Source organism: Agelaius phoeniceus, chromosome 3, assembly GCF_051311805.1.
Source record: "Agelaius phoeniceus isolate bAgePho1 chromosome 3, bAgePho1.hap1, whole genome shotgun sequence".
Lineage (NCBI taxonomy): Eukaryota > Metazoa > Chordata > Aves > Passeriformes > Icteridae > Agelaius > Agelaius phoeniceus.
The window spans coordinates 44,943,549-44,965,483 of NC_135267.1; the positions used below are offsets into that span (position 1 = coordinate 44,943,549).

Here is a 21,935-nt window from a genome sequence, read left to right on the forward strand (position 1 = left end):
ATTGCATGAATACTACAGCATAAGGGAGTGCAATCTTTAAGCATTAAGAGTTTATATCCTGAATGACCCAAGAGGCCAAATGAATATTAGCTGCTATACAGGATATTATTCTGTGCACATAATACACCTGGAATAATTAGCAAAGTAATGAATTTCTGTAACTACAGTAAATTTATACTAGCCATAATAATTTTAATATATGCACATGTCTTTGAACTAATGATAGCAGCTGTAAAACTAGTGCTTTTCTTTATTAAAAACACTTAGATCAAAGAGTTCAAAGAAGGGCCAGGGACCAGATTTGTCAGGTAGCATTGTGGTTTAACCCCAGTCAGCAACTGAACCCCACACAGCCTCTTGCTAATTCCCCACTGACTAGGAGTATATTTATGATTGGTTAAACAAATAGGATGGAAATTAAATTTCCTGGGACTAGGAAATCAGTAGATTTAGTATTATTTTGATGGGGAATTCTTTCATTAAGTAGTCAGGTATTAAATGGGTTAAAAACTGTCTTAGTGCCAGATCTCAAACAGGTGTTATTCATTAGCTATTACCTGTATGAGTCCTTTGATAATTTTGCAAGTGCATTTAATATTTTTATCAATATTTTACGAAATAAAAATGCTTTATGGCCAGACTGACAGATGATGAGAAGAGTGACATAGCAGCAAATATGGGGCAATTTACAATTTACTAAGAATGGCTCGAATATCTTGGTTTCAAGCCTGGAGATTTCAGCTTTTCCAACAGTAAATCTATATTAGATCAGCTGAATTTCTGGATCTGATTGACTGCATTGACGAGATCCTCATTTCCTGTCTAAACTTAGACATTTAACCTTTCAGTGCAGATAAACAAAAGTAATACACAGGGAAGGAAGGGGGCAGACTTTGTCATGGCATGTGGAGACTTGCTGAGGACTTGATGAACATCCTGGGGTCTCTAAAGTGCAACCTGCAAAAACCTACATTTCAGGCATAAAAAAGTGATCCTTCCCATAAATAAGGGCATGATAAAATTGGTCTAAGACATTTCTAGTTGTGGGATACCCATATGAAAAAGATATGAAAAAATTATTAGAGAGAATTCAGGAGAAGATTCAAGTGTTGGAAACCAGCCTTACAGAGTAAAGCTCCATGAGCTTATCTAATCACTTAATTAAATTAAAAAAAAAGGCACAAGTTAATCCCTATGTGCAGCTATTTACATGTAGAAATGTGTGGCAGCAGTGAGGTTTTCAAATTTACGGACAATGGCTTAACAGGAATCACAGGCTGCAAAACCAAGGTAAAGAAAATTGACCTTCAGATAATCCACTCCTGTATCTTATGTAATAATGATGTTTAAATGCAGGAGTAGCTTTTGGGGAGAGGAAGTAGAAGGTACCACCATCAGAAAGATGGTGAATGGGGTCTTTTAAGAGAAATTATTTACTCCCTGAATATGTTGTTTATGCTGGTTCACTCCGTCACTAGATTTTGTACCTATCTTTGTTAGATGCAAACACTTCTAATCCTTTGAATAGTTCAGATGAGATATTAGCATGAAGATAACCTGCAATTAATTAGCAGGGCTTTCACTAGTCACCAGGAGCAAAGCAACTACAAGAAATGGTACAATGGAAATTCCTACATTGTATTTCTGTGAAATGTATTGTTAGCCATTCATTTGTGACAAAATGATGAGTGGTGTGATGCAAATATTCTGAAAAGTCACATTTTTAAAAGTCAAATTTGGAACATATGCCTCAAAACTCAGCATCAGTTTTTCTGTGGAATTGATGTCTTGATGTGTTGTTATTTAGTCCTTCTAAAAGCTAAAATGAGGGGACATGTTAGGCTGGTAAGAAAGAAAAATGTCACTGTTGATATGAGATTTTTAAAGCACAAACACAATTTGGCACATTTACTGGAAAGTGTTTTTAAATGGTGATAGTAAAAAGGGAAGAAAAATGCTTTCTCTGCTTCTATATTTTTTCAGTGTTTTACTTTAGGGTGCAGAATGTACCAACCTACAAAATCTCCTGTGAAATGAGTATCTGGAAACACTAATGTACCTCTGGGGAAAGTGCCATGTTCCAAAACAAAATGTTTAACATATTTAGTCCAACAGCAAAAGCTGTCACACACTGACCTGCTGCTGCTATCATGTGCAGGCTGCAGCCATGCTTTAGTGTCTTAGAATTAACTTCCTCACCCTTTGGTGTGGAGCAGAGTTGATTTGTAATCATGTCAAAGCCCCATTCCATTACTTTGCCCCAGTTTTTCCAACACACATTTTATTTTACTTTCACTTTAGCCAGGCTCTTGCTCCAGCACACACTTTTCTAAGCAGTTTTTCTGGCTTTCCTAGCAGTATAAAGTAATGTCTACTCATGTCGGTGCCAGGGGGGTTGCCTTGTTTTGGGTGTTGTGGTAGCACAACAAACCAGGCAGTTTTCCTTCCCTTTGTCAGCTGCTGAGTTCCTAACTGCCTGTAGATACTTACAGCTCACTTTCAGAGCCATTTCCCCTGCATCCCATACAGCCCCTTGGCAAAATGAGAGCTGCAGTGGACAAAGCACTATAAAGTAGGCTCCTGAGAGCAATGTGCAGTGCCCTGGAGCCCTAAGAGGTGCCTTGAATCTGTTTTCTGTATTTCATTCCCTTTAGCACATTAAGGTGAAATGTTTCCCAGAGAGCTTTCATCCAAAGATCTGAGAGTAGTGCAGGAAAACAGCACAACAGAACTGAGCTCTCAGTGGGCTGGGGGCTGTTTATCAATATCTATGTCCTCTCCAGCTTGGGCTGCAGAAAACTGTTTTTTCTTGCAATAAAATAGACTATGAAGGTGAATGGATGCTTGGAGCTGGCTTGCAGATGTTATCAGCAACCAGGTGATAAGAGGATTTGCTTTCTGTGTTTGCCACAACAGCTGTGAATGGTAATTCCCTCATTAGGAAGCTCTGGAGGGTAACAGTGATGAAGGACTTACTGCTGAACTGGAACTCACAGTCCATGGTAGAAGGACAACACAGCAAGAACCCAGATACTAATAGGGTAGTGGGAAAGGAGGGAATGAAAGAAGAAAAAGAAGGTTCTATTTATTTATTTCGCTCTTGCTATCCCTGTCCCTTCCATTTCCATAATCTGGAATAAAAATGAAGATGTAGCACAGAAGTGTTTCTCTAACAAGGCTGAAATGTATGTACTGGATCTGCTGTGTTAGATCTGCAGACCAGCAGTGAAGGTGGTTTTCCCAAAAGGATTTCTGTTACTGATGCAAAAAAACCCTTAACTGTGAAGAGACAGATGAACATACAGTTGTGTATCCTTCCTTCCTTCCTTCCTTCCTTCCTTCCTTCCTTCCTTCCTTCCTTCCTTCCTTCCTTCCTTCCTTCCTTCCTTCCTTCCTTCCTTCCTTCCTTCCTTCCTTCCTTCCTTCCTTCCTTCCTTCCTTCCTTCCTTCCTTCCTTCCTTCCTTCCTTCCTTCCTTCCTTCCTTCCTTCCTTCCTTCCTTCCTTCCTTCCTTCCTTCCTTCCTTCCTTCCTTCCTCCCTCCCTCCCTCCCTCCCTCCCTCCCTCCCTCCCTCCCTCCCTCCCTCCCTCCCTTCCTTCCCTCCTTCCCTTCTTTTTAAAAAATCTTGCATAAATTGAGGGTTACTTTTGTGCAATAGATTTCATGTCAAAGCCTTTCTAATGTCTTTTCTAATTTCTTGCCCTTTGGGTGAGCTGCCTCTTTCCCCTATATTGTAGGAATATCTACAAGCCAGCCCTCTTTGATTAATTTTCCTTTCTGCTCCACATGGCTTGTCTGTCAGATTACTCTGACACCTTCCTATTTACCACCAGCTCTCCTGCTCCTGAACTCTGTCCTTCAGAGCTTTGTCAGGGTAACAAAACCTGCCAGGGGAGCTCTCCCACCCCAGCTTGGGGTTTACCTTTTAATGGCCAAAGCCAATGAAGCCACAGCCTATTTCTGTCTGGCACAGAGAGATGAGTACTTTATTTGGAGATAGCTCCAGCCTAGGTGCTGTGTAGATGGCAAATAGGAGCTGTTTTTTCCCCCTAAATACAGAGTTTAGGTATTTCAGAGCAATTGCAAGGCTGGAAGTGCCTACTTAGCTGTGAGGGATGGTAATTTGAGACAAAGGGTTCAGTTCAAGAACTTTTAAGTAGAGCAGTCAAGCACTTTTTAATGAAAATTAAGATTTTCCATGCCACAGGGGATATCTAGACCCATCCTCTGGTCCTGAATTCAAAGGCATGGGGAGGTGTGTGTATATCACTGAGCTCTCAAACCTCTCAAGTCATGCCAGTGACTGTTTTGGCAAAGGAGCTGAGCTACCTACCATGTCCCTTCTTCCACTCTTCTTTTTTCACCCATCCTTTTCACTCTATCCCACTTAAATCTGACCCTGACTAAATTTCAGCAACTAAAGTGAATACTCATATGGTTTTATGCAATTTTTCTAACTGGTGTCACCATGGCCAAGCTCTTTTCACAAAAAGAAAATCAAAGGTGAGCCTGAGTTCCGTGAGGGTCTACTCCACATCCCATTGACTTCCTTTGGTATTTGTGCAGGTCCTGTGTCATGGCTCAGGCTGGTATTTTTCCATGTTGAAAAAACTCACAAACACTCTTTTGGGAAAGTTTTCAGCAGATCTGAAAGCAACATGGAATATATGTGCTCTAATATAGCTACAGTATTTTAATTGCAGGCATCTGCCATCCAGCTAATGCAGATATTCGTGGAAATGTTTACTTCATTACTGCATCACAAGAACTTAATTAGGCTGACTGGAGACTTGAACAAAGGAGGCTGAAAAGGCATCAATTATGTGTGTTAGCACACTGAATAGGGCTCTGAAACTCACACCCGAACTCCCATCAAAACGGGCTGTTCAGGAACAGGCTGGTGATCTCAACCCCTTCATTTAGCACGCCCTGGGGCAGGCTTGAGCTCTTCTGGAGACAAAGAGAGCCTTCCCTTTCCCTTTCCCTTTTCCCTTTCCCTTTCCCTTTCCCCTTCCCTTTCCCTTCGGAATTGTGGGCTGCTCATGCAGCAGGGGATGGATGGGGGACGAGCTGACAGCACTGATGTGACCACCGCGGGTGACAGCAGGGATGTCACAGCCAGGGATGTCACTCACAGCCAGCAGTCACAGCCTGCCCGCACCAAACCCGCAGTCAGGTGTGGTGCATGGATAGAGATTTTCCATCAAAAGCCTCTGTGAGTTTAAATTATGACATGGAACCTTTTCTTAATCAAAATATGCAGCAGCAGTGTGAGGAAAAATAAAAAAAACTTCTGAAAAGAATTTGGATATGCATGAATTTGGATATAGCATGTATGATCGGCCTTATTGCTCCCAAATCCCAATGAAAACTACAGATACATCCCGGTAAATGTGTTTGAAATAAGACGTTTATTTCAAAGACTTCTTGTTTCAAATTGTTTGAAATAAGAAGTCTTTGAACAACAGCCAAGACAAACTAGTATTATATATTTTGAATTGGAAGAAATTATTTTTATTGAAAAGTATTAACATCACTATTTTTTTTCATCTATCCTTTAAAAGTTTCAGAATTTCTGTTGTTTTTTACCAAATTTGGGTTCAAAATAATTTGGAAAGCAATCAGTCTTTTGTTTCTTTCATGACAATAACTATATGATTTAAATATTTTTTATATTAATGGGATCTTAGGTCTTATTGTATTATATCACGTATTATATTGTATTATCTTATTGTATTATTGCCTGTAAAAAAACAGGCAATTAATCATAAATAACATTCTGAAGGAGAAATAATGAAAAAGTAAATCAAATTAATTAATACATGAGTAGCAGTAGTTAACAACAAGTGGAACCGGATTTAAGTGTAAAAATACTGCAAGGGCTACTGAATGCTCTCAACATTTTTTGTATTGTTTTGGTAAGAGGAATTTTCATCTGATTCAGATAAAGCTGCACAATTGTATTTGTGACAGATGCTTTTAAATGTGTTACTTTGTATTTTTGATCACAACATACTGTGAAAAAATACTGTCAAAATACTGTCAATACTGACAAATACTGTCAAAAAAAGAGCAAAACTGTGTGTTTCCCAATGATATAACCCCACATCCAGTTCACCCTGCTGCTCTGGAAGTCACATGGTATTTAGAACTACATGGGATTCAACAGGGTATTTAGAACTACATGAGATTCAACTGACAGAAACTATCTCAATACATAACTTTATTACTTGTATGGTGGCCTGTATTAATTGTGACCTTATTTCCACTAAGGTGTTTTTCAGCTGGGTGGTTGAACTAAAACCCAGTTTAACTGATTACATTTGTGTTTTTTTCTGATTCTTTCCTGTGTAACATGGTATTAATTCTGGTTATGGTTAGTAGCACCAACCAATTTGAGACACTCTGCCATGTGATGTATGATAATATTTTCTCTTTCTGTTGTGCTTTGCAATGATCTTTGCCATTAACACTGATAAGAACAAAAAAAAACCAAGAGAGGCTGCTGCAGCAGCAGAGACCAATAAAGATAAAGCTCTTGTGTGTGTTGGGATTTCTGTAGGAGCACACAGCACTGTAAACAGCATTCCTCTTCCATAAAGAGGAAAGCAAACAAGGCTGGCGTCGCTTTGAGCATTGCAGCCCCATTGTTATTTGTGTGTGCATCTTTCTTAGCTGATTTTATTTAAGAATGAGGATTTTTCCCCCTTTATTCTGCAGCAGTTGTATTAGATGGACCTCTTAGACAGAATTCAGATAAGCCATAAGCTAATGATCCTGCTCCAATACTGTGGTTTCGACTCAGTCCATAGCTCTCTTGAATAAAATCGTTCTGTGCACACTGACAGTGATGTGGGTCAGTTGATAAAGTCTCTTTTCAGAAGATCTTCAATCCAGAATTTCTCCTGCTTTGAAGAGAATCTGCAGTACAGAAGAACTTACAGAAACTTCAGGGGAACTAAATGGCATTAAGAAAATAAAAGTCATTAAACAAATCTGCTTTCTATTGGATTTCGCTTAGTAAAATAGGCATAGCAACATCAAATCATTGTGCCCTAGGCTGGCATTTTTGGAGTGACAAAATGTTTATTGCTTCATTTAAAAATGACTATTTCAGATTTTTCACTTGCATTACAGGAAAGTCAAAACTCAAACCATATATTTTATATATGTTGTAAGGCTGTTTTTATTTCTCCTCAATGATTGGTTCAGTACTTACCCATCCTTTGCAGTGGTTTGAAATAAAGATAATTTTCAGTCTTGAAATCTGGAGTTGATCTGCTGTTTTCTGTGGACGAGCAGAATTGCCTTACAGCATGGAATTAACCATTTTTTTGTTTGTCTGTTTTTAATTTCTTAGGAACTGGGACTACCTCAGGCTGAAGACCATGATTATCAACATAAAGCTGGATTTTCTTCTCTAGATGCCTGGGAATGAAGAATTCAGATTAATTAAGATCCCTCAATTTAATCACTCCTGAGGCCTCTTCTGGACATCTACAGTTTGAATATTGGCCCTGCTGTGAAGACACTGTTTTTGTATTTGAATTCCAAAAATTATCACAACAAGATGTAGAGAATGATTTTTGAGTTATCACTGTGAATTAATTTCTCAAGCAACAGACAATTGTTAAATTTAGGATGACTGGGAAACAAGTTAGTTCATGCATTTTGGTGAGAGTTCAGGGTATTTGTTTTAATGCTGATATAAAATTTAAGATTAAAAAAAACCGAGCACCCCATGAATCTCTTTGTAAAGTTGCTGATTATACAAAGCATTTAGTTATGAGGTGCAGCATTTCCTTTACATCCAACACTCATGCTTTGATTGAATTTTAGAAATCAGAGTATTGGCATCCTAATTTAAAAACACCCCACAGATATTTCCTTTCTGTTCCCATGCTATTCATTCTTTTCTGCTCACAGATGGTATTCTGACATTTCTAATATATACTGCATTTGTGTGATAGTTTCCCAGAATATTTTGATAAGGAACTCCAAAACCAATTTAGTCGGTGAGCAAATCTGATGTCAGACTGAAAAAGATTTCCTTCCTATTTTATTTTACTTTTTTTTTTTTTTTCTGCTAAAAGGAAAAAGAGAAACAAGCAAACTTCTTCCAGGAGATGAAAAGATAGACTTTTTTTCATGTAACAACTGAAATCTCTGAGATGTGTCAGGTTTTATCCTGACATGATTCTTTCCTATTTACAATTAAATATGAGAATCCTTTTGATGGCTGATATTTCTTACCTCAACTGCAACCTCTTTGTTTCTGACCTCACCTTCCAGATCACTTAGGTTTTTTTAATCCAGTTTTGAAGGTGAAAATATAGTGTGAATTTAAGACTGCAGCTCTTTGTCCAAGTTTTACTCATAGAAGTACTCCAATTCCTTTGGTTTCCCTGAGTAACATTCATCCCTCTGGATGTCCAAGAAAACTTTTGGATGTCCAAAAATTAGCTGTACTCTCCAAGGTGGCATCTTAGTTCCCTCTGCAGGCAGGACAAGAGGATTATTCACTCTCCCTGTGTGAAATATCTTTGGGGGGAGTTGAATGCTGTTTGCACCCAACAGTCTTTCAGTACTGGCTGAGCTGGAAAACCAGCATGGCTTGCCAGCTGGAAAAGGAAAGGAGACTCCCACTTCTTGGATGCAGGAAGTTGTCCCACAAGAATTTGCAGAATCTGTCTTTTTCATAAAGGTCACCAAAACCGAAAAAAAAAAATCAGAAATGTCATCGTGAATCTCATGCGCTCGTTTTTCAAAATATTTTTTAAGAGAAATTTCCTAATATTTGAGAAAGATCAAGAATTCTGAAATGTCAAAGTGATTATCTAATGAAATCTAACTTTCAGTATGTAGAATCATGGAATCACTGAGGTTGAAAAAGATCTCTATGCCCATGGAGTCCAACCTTCAGCCCAGCACTACCAAATTCACCACTAAACCACATCTCTAATAATATTTCATGACCATCTGAAGGAATGATTTCAGCCTCAACGAAGTACAAATGTGAATTCTTTTTGCAATGAGGGCAGCTGGTAGTGCCACATATATTTTTAGCTTGGATTTCAGCACAGAACAGATCTCCTTTGTTTAGCTGGAGTAGCAGTTTCCAAATGCACTTCCATATGGGAATCTGAGATTTCAGCTGACTGATGTGGTGATCTCTCAGCTTTGTGTAGAAGCTCAGCTTGTAGGCTACACACAGACAGCCTCCACAGCCCCAGCCAGACTTTCAGAGTAAGACCTTGAGGTTTTGCTGACCTTGTCCTGGAAGCAATGCCAAAATCATTCTAATGATTTCAAAACCCAGAGATGAAAACCTCGAGAGCAAGGCTTGTGAGAAATCAATTCAGAGGAGAGAGAGGGAGTGGGGATAAGGTTCAACTTCCAGATTTTCTGGCAGCACCACATGACATTCATGTGAGCCATGACATACCTCCAAATGACAGAACAATTTCTTTCCTTCTACTTTATTCCTTATCCTAAGAGATGTTGTTCAATCCTAGGAGTGATGACAAAGCACTGAGTGCACATGAATAGTAATTATACACAAATGTGACTATTACAGGCAAATTTAGTGCTAAGGAAAGAGCTGTGCAGCACAGGACAGAGGAAATGAAAACTGCAGGAACTTCTGCAATCTGCAGAGCTACTCACCAGATCCTAACAGCAGGCAGCAACAGATCTGGGTGGGGTTTTTTTAATAGGAATGCTATACACAAATTTCGATAGTCAGTTATTTGTTCCAAGACGCTGAGTGTGATTGTACTTACTCACTGATATTTTCCAGAAACTTTAGTCAATACTTTCAATATTGTCCATCAAGCCTCATTGATTTTGATGAAATTTTGTTTCAAAAATCAAGAGAAAAAACTTCAAAACACCTCATGTTAACATTTTAGAGGTTTTGGAAACTAAAAGTTTTGGTGTTTTTTTAGAAAACCTCTTTTAATTACAAACTGACTGTTATAATTTTCATAAATAAAGATAAAATATGAGACTGTTCAAACAAAATTATAAGCAAAAGTGTTTCTGTAAATGTGAAAATTTGTTTGTTTTTTTTTTCAAATACAGCTTGTGTACTTATCCAGCGTTCAGCAATGCTCCACTGACATTGCAATTCTCTGATAAGCAGACACAGAAACAGACACACAGACATTGTCACCTTCCCAAAGAAGTCCCTTCCAAGTAAAATATTAATTAATAATGTTGTTGTTTCAGGGAGGGGAGTAGATGCAGTTGATAAAGCACCAACTAGAGGGTGGGAGAGGGAAGTGTCAAGATTCCATGGCTGTGAACTTACAAAGCTTTCCTGGACTTTACTGCTCTATACAGAATTGCACTGCTGAGATGTGACTGATTAACTTGCAGGCTGCATAATTCTTTTGCAGCTGAGAGGTCATTTAAAGACACGAATACCCCCTGAAAGTCCCGAATATTAGCAAAGTGAACTGGCTAAAGACACAATTGAAGGGACATTGGGATCTGACTACTGTAAAGAAAATGTATCAGTCCAGCACTTGGCTTTCTGTCCTCTCCCTCCATAGACTTGCCAAACTTACACTGAGCTTGAGGTTTTGGCCTTCACTTCAAGCTCTCCCCATTATTTTGCAGTACTCCTGACTGTCCTTGTGCCTCTCAAATCCAAAGCAGAGAGTGGTTATTCCCTGTTCCAGAAACCTGTGGTCATCCCATCCAAAGACGAGCAATAAAGTTGGTGAAGGCTCTGGAGGACAAGTCTGATGAGGAGCAGCTAAAGGGAGCTGGGGGTGTTTAGCCTGGAGAAAAGGAGGCTCAAGGGGAACATTCTCACTCTCTACAACCACTGAAAGGACGATGTAACGAGTTGGGGTTCAATCTCTTCTCAAGTAACAAGAAATTGGATAAGAGAAAATTGTTTCATGTTGTGCCAGAGAAAGTGTAGTTTGGATATTGGGAGAAATTCTTCACCAAAGGGGCATTGTCAAGCATTGGAAGAGACTGTCCAGGGAAGTGGTCAAGTCACCATCCTTAGACATATCTAAAAGATGTGCAGGTGTGGCATTAAGGTGTTGCTGAAATTGGCAGAACAAACTCCTCATCACAATGTTGCTTTAAGGAGCAGGAATTCTTTATTGTAGCCCAAGGATATCTCCACATATTGTACATGCTGAGTACAGAAAAAGCTCCTGTTGAAATACTGTATTTTACATGCATATTCATAAGTTTTCCCAGAAGAAACATGCATATAACAATAATTTCTCGGAAGTCATCAACATTTGCCCTCCCCTTGGCCTGTGCATTTTCTTATCTTCTTATCCGAGGTCCCTCCAGGGGTCCCTGGTGGTTGTTAACCCCAAAGTTCTCCATGAACTTGGTATCACTTCCCAAATACTGGGCTGAATTGGCATAACAAGTCTGGTTCAGTGTTTTGTGAAACACTTGGTTAATCAAGGGCATGTCCTTGTTCCTTTCTTTGTTTAATGTTTAACATGATCCTATGGAATAAGCATCGTATTTTCCAACAGCCAGGCACATAGTTCTCCCTCTGGCAACATTTCCTCCCCCTTTGCTTTGGGGCTTTTGAAGTTTGTTTTCCCCATCAGACTTCATAGGCCTCCCTTTGCCTTTTTACAGACATCACATCTGTTCTTTGTGTTGCACTTACAATCCCATTTTTTACACAGCTTAAAGCAAGTATCATAATCACAATTATCACTACAATCACAATTATACTTTGCAAGACAGAGGCCAACCAAGATATCCAAGATATCCTTTCAATATTTTATTCAATCAACCATTTTCTAATCCTACACTTAATTCTCTGATGGATAATGCAACTGATTTTATCCTCTCTATCTGATCATCCAATTTGGCAGTTGTAGTTGGAATGTGTATAAGATAGGTATTTTTTTTTAATTTAGGTAAATATCCTACCTCTAGTTTTACCTGTCAGCCAGGAGACTGCCATGGCAGAGCACTGATCGCAGGAAGTTTTAAAGAACAATCACCACATGGCGTAAGATGCCTGGTGAAGCACCCACAGTGCTCTGTTCCATACAAGAGTTCACTTCCATGACTTAGGAGTCCTCTTTGACAGGATTCCTGTGGCTTCAGAGACATCATTTAGCCTGGTGTAGCTGAGGGCCAATGGTTCTGTCATGTAAAGAAAGACTGAGGGATGGAAAGGCTGTAAAATAGAGTGAAAACAATCAGGCTCACCACTGAACTAACAATTCATATTTATTTATATTAAGGATGTCACTGGTATAGCTTGTATGGAACAGAAGTGCTGCAGCAGAGCTCTTGCCAGTGGCAGGCGGACCATGAGGGGAAAATGTAATTTACTTAGCTTTTTGTTACACTCTTACACAGTTTGTATTTGCTTGGAGGTGTTGTTGGTGACAGCACGCTGCTAAAAAAGGACATTTACTATTGCTTGAAATAGGCATTTTTCTGCTTATATGTGGTCACTTAGGAAATTTATACAGCAAGATCACCCATCCACGAGTTTGTGAAGACTTCCTGGAGCCCCCTTAATCTTTAATGTTTCAAATTCATCTCTGATACAGTTGCTTTGACGTTTGATATGGCGCAATTTCAAATCCTTCCAAGGAAAAAAACTATTAAGGAAATCTGTCTAGTGAACAAGCTATTTGGAAATAAATTTTGACTGCTTTTTAACAGTTCTCAACCTTTAGAGTCCAAAATGCATAGGAAACAACAGAAGTGTGTTTACAATCACATATGCAATTAATAGCTGATGACAATCAGGGAATAGCAGTGTGTTTATATTTCCAAAGATAAATATTTATAATGGAAACATTTAATGACTTTAGCATCTTATTTAACTGGCCTTCCCTTTCATTGCCCCATCTAAACATTGTACAGAATTCTACTGGCACTAATTTCTGGAGTAAAACATTTATATAAGGGTTGTGTTATATACTGGCCAGGTACTTCCCACACTGGTTAATAGGAAAATGTCATTCCCTGTTGTGGTGGCAAAGAAAGAAGATGGTAAACTCATTCATTTGGTGTTCCACTGTGGGCTGTGAAAACTTGGTACAATGTTTACTGTCCCATAGGGGTGGGTGAACTCGGTACTTAAAAGCTACAAATGGAGTGATCCTCCAAAGATGGACATGGTCTTTCTGAAATTCACTTTCAGGTGATGACAGACTCCTCAGTGTTTGAGTCCTGACACTGGAATACCTGAAAGAGTCTTTTTTTCCACAGGGGGCAAGCATATGCTTTTCTCATCAGTCTAATTCAGCAATTAAGTATGTACAGAAGGTAGCCTTTATAGTTACACAGTTTAAAGGAGATGGGCTGCAGTCTAATGCTGTCTTGATACTCTTCCAGCCTCCCACGTGGCATTTCCCTTGGTAATTTTCCTCCTTTTTCTGTTACTAGAACACCTCTAGCATGTCTAAGCAATAATGCTGCCTTGTACATGATGCTGAGTTATCACCTGTTTCAATTTAAAAATATTTTCCATTGGTGGACCCCAAAGCTCTCCATAACAACATGGAATTTCCAGTAATTTGAATCAAAGTGAACCAAGAAAGACTAATCCTAAAACCAATCAAGCCATCAAGTGTGTTGGTATTAAAAAACCCCATTTAAATCTGAAAGAATTGGTTCCTTTTGGCTTACTAGGTCAGACCTAAGATGTAGTGGATTTCTAACCCTGTTGTGTTCAGGCAGCATTTTCACTCCTGTGTTTCAGAAAGATATGTTTGTCTGTTTTTGTATATAATCAACATATAGACATACATTTTAAATGTCAGCCTGTGTAAAGAAAGCCAGTCTGAGGGACTGAGATGTAGACAGCAACTTTTAGAGGTCTGTTGTCTTCATTTTCCAGCAAATAGGTTCATCATAAAGCCAAAAGAAAATGAAACAGGATTATTAAGTATGGGAATGGATTTAAGGAAGGTCTTTGATCCAAACGAAAATAGACACACAGGCCAAATTGTTGAAGGGAGGAATTGTGTAAGCATTAAAGATGAATTAAAATTAATCGTGGAGGGAACAGTGACTACATTTCTCCACCTGAGCAGACAGTGCTTCTAAAAGAAATCTAATAAATGTGGCATGAAACAGAAGTGACAGAGCACTGGAGAAGGAGAGGAACAGAGTTAACAGGCAAGACAGGCAGCAAAGGGCCCTTTGGGATCTGGAATGGAGTTCACTTAAAAGGAGTTCACACAGGCAGCAGTGCAATGTGGCTGAATGAATATGCTGCATTCTTGCTTTGAAAATTCCTGTAATCAGATGCTCCATTCCAAAAGACATCCCCTAATGTCCTTACTCAGAGGCAGCAAATAGAAAAAACTCGGGAAGATGCCATGGGACAACAGAGAGTTTGATAAAATGAATTTCGGCTCACATCAGTGGAATGTTTGGCTGCTGCTGCAGGTTTCTGGTGCTGGCCTGGAGGAGTGATTGGAGTCAGGTATAATGGGAATGACATCAAGCATGATCAGGGGATGGTGTCCTAACAAGAAACCTGCTACCAGCAGCATCACTGCCCCTGCTCCTGGATGCTGTCAGGTGCTCTGCTGGAGGAAAACAGACATGTTTGCACCAGAGCTTTATACTGTGTTTATAATTAGGTCATAATTTGTACCACAAGCAGAGCTTTTAAGGTGGTGAAGAGAATGCACACCCACCCCTTAGAGCCCAGGTATTATAACTGATTTATAGATGTAGTTAACTTTATGGATGGCAAATGTTCATCCTTGTGATATATTTAGGATTGTGCCTGAATATTTCCCAGGAAGGACTTTTGTTATCAGCCCTCTTCTGTCCAGACAAGGACAGATCATTTTCTTAAGGTTATGAAATAACTCAGCAGGGTGCTTTTCTCTTGTGGTCTCCCTATACCATTCAAATAGGGATAATAACAGGAAATAATTTAAAGAAAAACCAACAGTGTTCTACTTCAGCATAAGCAACGTTAAAGTTGAGAAATGTATTTACAGAACTGCTCTGAAATCCTGATGCTGAATTCACACACACTGAGACTTTTCTAACTGAAAGCAAACTCCAGAGGAATTCACAGACAGAAATGGACCATCCTAATAGATTATTTGGCTTGCTTCACTCAGTTTAGTCTGAGTTGATTGACTTTATAGAACTAGATAAAGACTAGTTGTAGACTAGTAATAGGGATGACAATAGCTTTAACATACTGATATTGTAAATTATATTAATTGGTTTATTCAAAAGTCTTATCATTATAAGAAAGAAAAATTCTCAATGTGTAATTTATCCAAGGTTATCCAATCAGCAGAAGCACTGGAAACAGAGCTCAACATAAACATTATTAATATCAGTTTACTTCTTTAATCTAGAGCTGGCCACTAATTGCTGTAGACACATTTTTGATCATTTTATTCACATATGTTGTGTTTCTATCAGGAAATGAATTCTTCCTTTTTATTTTTTCCTTATTCAGAACAGATTTGATGTAACTAGAAAATGAAAAATGTTAAACAGTAAGTGATTCAAAGTGCTAGGTCCAGCTGGTGGCTGGCTCCTGGTGACATTCAATGGGGATCCATACTGGGACCAGTGGTTACTCTTAAACCAAGTTATTAATGAACTGGATGATGTGACAGAGCTGTCTCTCAGCATGTTTGCACAAGATATTTGCTATTCCAGGAGACCTTGCCAGGCTGGAGATATGGGCTGACAGGAGCCTCCTGAAGTTCAGCAAAGGCAAAGCAAAGTCCTGCCCCGGGACAGAGTAACCCCAGCACCAGATGGGGGCTGGGAATTCTGAGAGCAGCTCTGGAGATGAGCAGCTGAGGGTCCTGGTGGAGCACAGGCTGACCAGGGACCAGCAATGTGCCCTTGTAATAAAGAAAGCAACACCCTCCTGGGCTGCACCAGCCAGAATTCAGTGATCATGTCTTGTTAAAGCGATCCTTCTCTCTAGTCAGCTCTTGTCACACCCATCTGGAGAAGCATGTCCTGAGCTCCCCAGTGAAAGATGGGGAGATGCTGCTCTGAGTCCAGTGGAGGGGACTCACTGGGTGGAGTCAGGGTAGGTGAACCCTCAGGATGGATGGGGAGCAGCAGTGCCAGATGTAGAAGAAGAAACAGAGGAAACTGAGTTTGTTCTGTGTGAATTAAAAAAAGAGAAATCCTCAGGGGTGATTTTTTTGCTGTCTGCATCTCTCTGACTGGAGGATACAGAGAAGACCAAGAGACTTTTCAGAGAAGTGTGCAGTAACAATATGAGAAGCTGTGGATCCAATCTGCAACATGCACAATTCAAACTCAATATAAAGAAATTAGTTTTTACTTTGAGAATGATCAGAACTTTATCATAGGTTCCTGCAGAGGATCTGTAATCTCCATCTTAGGAGATGTTATCTTCCTTAATAATACAAGTTCCAAAAAAAAATTTAAAGTACTGTCTTTTTGTGAAAACTCTAAAAATTACTTCTTAAAACATTTTGGATGCAGCTGTTGTAGAAAGGAGGTCAGAAAATTGGTCCAATTTCAGTGTCTAAATAGAACCCATTTATTTTCCCAAATGTATCTTTTAAAAATATTTCTTTAAAGAAGTTTGCATGCCAAACTTGCCTTACTGAATTACATCTGGGATCATCTCATCTTCTTCAGAAGCACAAAAAAATATTGATTTCAGTGCTGTTGCTAACTCTAAACAGAAGGTGAAGATCTGGTTGCATCAGTTCTTTTGCCAAAGCAGGAAAAACCTGACTTCAATCCCTTAGATAGTGGGATAAGTATTTTTATGGCATTTCCACTAGACTAAAAACATCTAAGTGGACAATTGCATTGCAGATGTCAATGTTGTGTCAATTTAATGCCATCCTAAATGGTGCTACAGCACCATGCACAAATAGGGTAACACTGGGGCACTACAATTCAGCCTCCTCTGTTTTAAATCATTAAATGACTTGTTGAAACTTGGTTTTTCCCCCAGTCTGGCTCTCCCAGAAAACTTCTAGGCACAATTTGAAAGTGAGCATTAGGCAGACACTAATTCAGATATCTTTGGAGGTTAAGAGTGTTTAAGAGTGTTTAAGAGTGTTAAGGGACATGTGGGAAAATAATGGAAGATGGGCAAGAAAGATTGTAAACATGCTCAAGTGACCTGCAGCTGAGGTGTAAAATCCACAGATATTATGTTAGTTGTTGTTTGGCCTTGTCTGTTGGACAAATAAAACATCTGTGTTTAGATAACAAGCTTCTGGCAGGCTTAGAGGCACCCTATCAAAAATGCCTGTGATTTCTGCCTTGCTGTGGAAAAAACAGAGCCCAGCAATAAATTAAACCTGTGGAGTACAGATGAAAACAGCAAGTTTGTTGGTCTTCCAGCATGGATCAAGCTCCATGGTGCCTGCATTCTCATTTGTGTGCCTCTGCCCCGGTATGCTTTAGGGATCCCCTGTTTGAAAATGAAAATAAATTTATTCTTTGCATTTATCCATAGTTTTGTGGTTCCTGCCCCTTATCCGTGCCAGGTCTCAGAGGACACAAAAAAATACATTTTATCTCAGATTTAGGAGAAAAATCTCTGGTGCTGGTTGGTTTGCTAGTAGAAATGCAGCCAAGGTCTTCTCATGTTTATTCTTCAACAACTTATCTGTACAATAACAAAAAAAAAATCTTTTCTCTCCCTCTTACCTATCAAATTGCTCTTTCCTTGTCCAGGAACCATCTCTTTCACTGGGAATAAACAACACCTCACACAGCAATATTCTCATCTCTTTGGAGTTCTAGACAAAAGAGAAATATAAATAATCAACAGAAATACTAATTACAAGAGGCCATCTGTCCTTTTGCAACTGTTTTACATTCTACAGAATGTTAATACCAAAATACATTCATCAACTTTAATAGACATCTGGAGCATAATCTTCCAGCAACCACTTGTATAAAAGTTACTGCATGAAATAATTATCAGTGAAATATGGTAAATAAAAAAATTGTCTTTGAAAGTGCTGAAACAGAAACTAGATTTTTCGAGCTCCAAGAATTAACACGAAGAGAAGTACAGCTACTCCCAGATTTTGCTGCTGTATAGTCTTTGGTGTCTCTTTTTCAGACAGCTTAATTAGTCTTTATATGAAACCCACTGGCATGAGCAAAAACTTCTAATGCTGGGGAATTTGATCTTGATCTGACTGTTCTAGTTTCTTCCTTCTTCCCTCCTCTTCTTTTTTTCATGCAGTTTGCAAATTTAAGAACATGGCTTACATTCAAAATGTCTCCTGGCTCGTTACAAGACAGACCCAACAATGCTGATTCTGTTCTTTCCTCTCATTACTGCTGATCATTGTGGGGTTTGCAAATAGCTCGTGGGACACAGAAATATCCAAGAGAACAAAGGCTGTGTCAAAAAGATGAAGGGCACCTGAATTGCAATGAGGTAGCAGACCTGCTTTTAGATCAACTGTGGTGTTAACTATTGAGCAAAATCTGCCTTCCTTCTGTCTGGAAGCAGAAAACAGAGCAGTGCTGAGACTTTATTTCTGCATAAGAGTATTGCCAGGAATGCTGATCTAGGATTGGTCATTCTGTGATGTATTTAGGCATTGGCACAGGGCAGACCAGAAGCCTCTGAAGCCAATGTGTTATGTCCTTATATATTTCAGAGTGCTCTCTCATGTGCCTGAATCCTTGGAAAGCAAATAAGGTAATTTCCATCCCTTTAGCAAGAAGTAGTTTTGGTGCTATTTTCTCTGGCCTCCAGGCACCGAGCAATTTGCACATGCAGTACAGTCTCATTTAGATGAAGTAGAAAATACCATGTTATAAATAAGATACACGACAGTCTCTCCTCAGGTATCAGATGTCTTTCTGGAGACTTGATTTGATCACCCAAGTGCCTGGGTCTTGCTAAAACATTTTGGAGTAAAGCAGAGACCTGTCAATCTTTCCCCATAAATTACTACATCAGGAAACTGCTTTATCATTCTGAGTCCCAAACTCTCTCTTCCCAGAGCAGCAAAAGACAGTAGGTTGGTTAGATATGACAGAACAACACACAAATAACCTGTTCATTGTTAAGCTAAAATACCCCAAATCCTGGATTAATTGCTAGTCCTTAGTCCCCATGCCCTTTTAATTTTTTTTTTTTTCTTTTTAATCCAACATTGAATCAATGTAGTCACTGAATGGCAGCACCACAGACTTTGTGATTAAATCCAGGTTTTATTTGTTTTCTAGATCCAGTCTCACACACATACAGTTGCAAGTTACTTCAATATTTTCCAACAAAATAATTAAACCCCAAATACTTCAGAAAGTCTCTACTGAAGTGTGCTCTCATCAGAGACTGAAAATAGGCTGTTGTAGGGGATAAAATAGCAGGAGAACAACAAAACAAATCAGGTTCTCCTGCTAACATGGCAAAGATCACCTCTTTCAGGAATTGTCTGGTTAATAGATGTCATACTGGCCTCTTTCTGGCCATTTTAGGAAGTTTGTTTCCTATCATCAAGCACCAAATGATGCAGCATCTCTTCTCAATATGAAAATTCTCGAAATAATTTGCATTTAGCATGGACAAAGCACTCAGAGTGTGAAAGGGAAACTGGTAGCAGATGTATGAGGTTCTCAGATATTTGTTCTGTGCTGATATGTAAGTAAATAGCAGATGTTTTTGAAGTTTCTCCTCATTACTAAGTGATGAAAGGGGGAGAGGACACTCTAGATTACATATTCACTTGCTCATTTTAAATGCCAATCATTACATCCATTTAAATACCAATTAATTAAACCCATTAAAACACCTCTGTAGTTCATTAAAAGTTTTTTAATTGCTGAATTTCTGCCTTTTCACGTTTTTCTGAGAGCTACTAGTTACTTTGAAAACCTTCAGCAGGTTTGTGTCTTTGAATGAATTGGGTCAAAAAAGTGGAAGAACCAATGGGCTGAGTTCACCAGGTGGGTCAAGCAAGGTGTGTCTGCCTGGGCACAGCTTTTGCAGGCAGGGCTGCAGCCTGTCCCTGCCCCAGGAGAAAGGGCCAGCCAGGCCCTTCCTGCAGCCAGAGCTCTGCTCTGCATTGAATCACAGAGCTCCCTGAATGGGAAGGGATCCACAAGGATCACTGGGTCCATCTCCTGGCCCTGCACAGGGCAGAATCCCTAAGAGTGACACCATGGATTGTCACACGCTCGGAGTGTGTCCAAGTGCTTCTGGAGCTCTGGCAGGTTCAGTGCTGTGACCATTCCTGGAGAACCTGTTCTAGTGCCCAACCACCCTCTGGGTGAAAAACCTGTTCCTCATATCCAACATAAACCTACCCTGATTTCAGACCCTTCCACTGGTCGCCAGAGGGACTAGATCAGTGCCTGTCCTCCTCTTCCTCTCATGAGGATGCTGAAGACTTCAATGGGGGCTCCCCTCAGTCTCAGCTACTCCAAATTGAACAAGTGCCCCCAGCCATTTCTCACACAGCTTCCCCTCCAGAGTCTTCATCATTTTTGTAGCCCTCCTTTGCATGCTATCTAATGCCTTTATATCCTTCTTATGTTGTGGCAGCCAAAACTGCCCCAGGGCTCCAGGTGAGGTGGGCAATCCCCTCCCTTGTCGGGCTGGCTGCTGTGGTATTCACATATTCCCTGAACAGAGAGAGACTTAATTCTCTCCCAGGATTTTCCTGAGAAGCTGTGAGAAAGCTCAGAGAAAACAATTCTTATCTTAATCTCTGCACCTGTTGTGGTGCATATGTGGAATGTGTTATAGAGATTGCTTACCAAAATGTAGCTTCTTAATTGGACTCTGGTGATGGCATTTTGAGTCATTAACCAATTGGATCCACTTGTGTATTGGACTGCCTGGCAAGGGCCATGGGTTTTTCTTAGTAGTTTAGTGAAAATTAACATAACATAACATAACATAACATAACAAAATATAATGTACTATAGTATTGTCAGAACCCAGGACATCATTCTGGGTGCCCTGGATGGCTCAAGCCCCTGGCTGGGGGCTCAGAGACCTTGGCATGAAGCCAAAGACACCTGTGCCTTTGATTTTAACCCATGGAAAAATATTACCAACTTTATATGAGGATTTACAAGCCACAAAAGTAGAATGATAGTTTGTCACAAGACAGAAAAGTAGAATTTAGGGTTTTTTAGAATGAGGGTTCAGAAGCTAAGATGGAGGGATTTGGGTGTGTCTTGTCCTTCTTTCTTCTTCTTAGCCTCCATTTTCTGGGTGATGGTGGCACTTTTGGATTGATTTAGAGTAGAAATACACTGTCTAACATAGGTGATAGGTATTGGAAAATTATTGTAAATAATGCAGTTTTTAGTTTAAGAAGATAACACTGCCCTGAGGGTGGTCAGTGTGCCATGGACTGACTTACTAGACAGACCTCAGCAGGTCAGGAAAAGAATGTTATAGATAACAGAAAATAAACAACCTTGAACACCACAGACGAAGAATCCTGACTCCTTCTTTGATCTCGGGGCTGGGAAAAAGAGACTTTCTAACACCTCAGGGTCATCTGAACCACAGAGACTCCAAGATAGCAAAGCTAAATAAAGCAATTGATCAGCCCTCTGCAGTCATGGAGTCAGTGCACATTATTCCCTGGCCTTGGGTCCACTGCTGCTACAACAGGCTGCACCCCAGGACAGGGCAGTTCCTTTTGTCTACTAAGGCACTGGTGTGACATCTCTCATCCAATCTCTGCCTTCAGCAGCTCTGTCTCTGTGGAGGTGTTGGCCAGCACGGGGCAGAGCAGCAGCCTTTCCCCACTGCTTTGCCTGCAGGGGAGGGCAGGGCAAGTGCCCTGGTGGGTGGCCACACACACACAGCAGCTCAGCTGCTGAGTTATGTGGGCTTTAAGTCTCTCCAGTCAGCCAGTGGAATGTCCTTCTGTCAAAAATTTTCCCTCTCTGCACATCCTCCTGCCTCAGAGGCCACACTGAGGCCATCCTGAGCCTTGG

At 39.9% G+C, this 21,935-nt stretch overlaps 1 long non-coding RNA gene across 1 annotated transcript in view; it reads left to right on the forward strand.

Moving 5' to 3' along the window:
• Positions 1-9,053, forward strand: part of LOC143693705 (uncharacterized) — a 32,548-nt gene extending 23,495 nt beyond the window's left edge. Inside the window, exon 3 of the long non-coding RNA XR_013181642.1 lies at positions 7,360-9,053. This is a non-coding gene — a long non-coding RNA (uncharacterized LOC143693705). The remainder of the gene's footprint in view (positions 1-7,359) is intronic.
• Positions 9,054-21,935: the final 12,882 nt, after the last annotated feature.